This window comes from Salvelinus namaycush, chromosome 34 (genome assembly GCF_016432855.1).
Source record: "Salvelinus namaycush isolate Seneca chromosome 34, SaNama_1.0, whole genome shotgun sequence".
NCBI lineage: Eukaryota > Metazoa > Chordata > Actinopteri > Salmoniformes > Salmonidae > Salvelinus > Salvelinus namaycush.
Genome location: NC_052340.1, coordinates 41570669 through 41571539, shown reverse-complemented (window position 1 = coordinate 41571539; position 871 = coordinate 41570669).

Sequence of the window (871 nt, the reverse complement as noted above, 5' to 3'; positions counted from 1 at the left end):
AGGTTACGCTATTACCATGTGACTCCGGTAGGGCAACAGCTGAAAAATAGCGCAAAAACCCAACATCACCCACGACAGAGAACGTTTAATTGTCAAGGGCAATGAATTTATCTTGGCTTTAAGGAATTTCACCTGTGAGTTGTCTTGCTGAAATGTTCTTACTCTTTCAGATGTCTGCTGGACTTGTTGACTGCTCGATCCACACAGCAGACATTGTGGGCGAGGTTAGGAATGCTGTGTTGCATGTGTGGCGCAAAATGTTACGTGGCGTCATTATGTCATGTACCTACGTTATATAGGTATTCTCGTCAGCTTTGACATCGGTTTTGCACATTGGCGTTAAACTAGACATCGGGCCAATACCAATGTTGCCATTTTTAGCTAATATTGGATGATTCCGATGTGTTCACCGATATATCGTGCATCCCTAATTCTTATCTTCACATTGCCAAAACCTCATCATCCCTCAATAACTTCAAGCAAAGACTGGGGGTCAGCCTGATGAACCAAACTACTCAGTAATCTCCTCCATGAAGACTGGGGGTCAACCTGATGAACCAAACTACTCAGTAATCTCCTCCATGAAGACTGGGGGTCAGCCTGCTGAACCAAAACTACTCAGTAATCTCCTCCATGAAGACTGGGGGTCAGCCGCTGAACCAAACTACTCAGTAATCTCCCATGAAGGAGGGGTCAAACTGATGAACCAAACTACTCAGTAATCTCCTCCATGAAGACTGGGGGTCAGCCTGATGAACCAAACTACCCACTAATCCCTCCATGAAGACTGGAGGTCAGCCTGATGAACCAAACTACTCAGTAATCTCCTCCATGAAGACTGGGGGTCAGCCTGCTGAACCAAACTACTCAG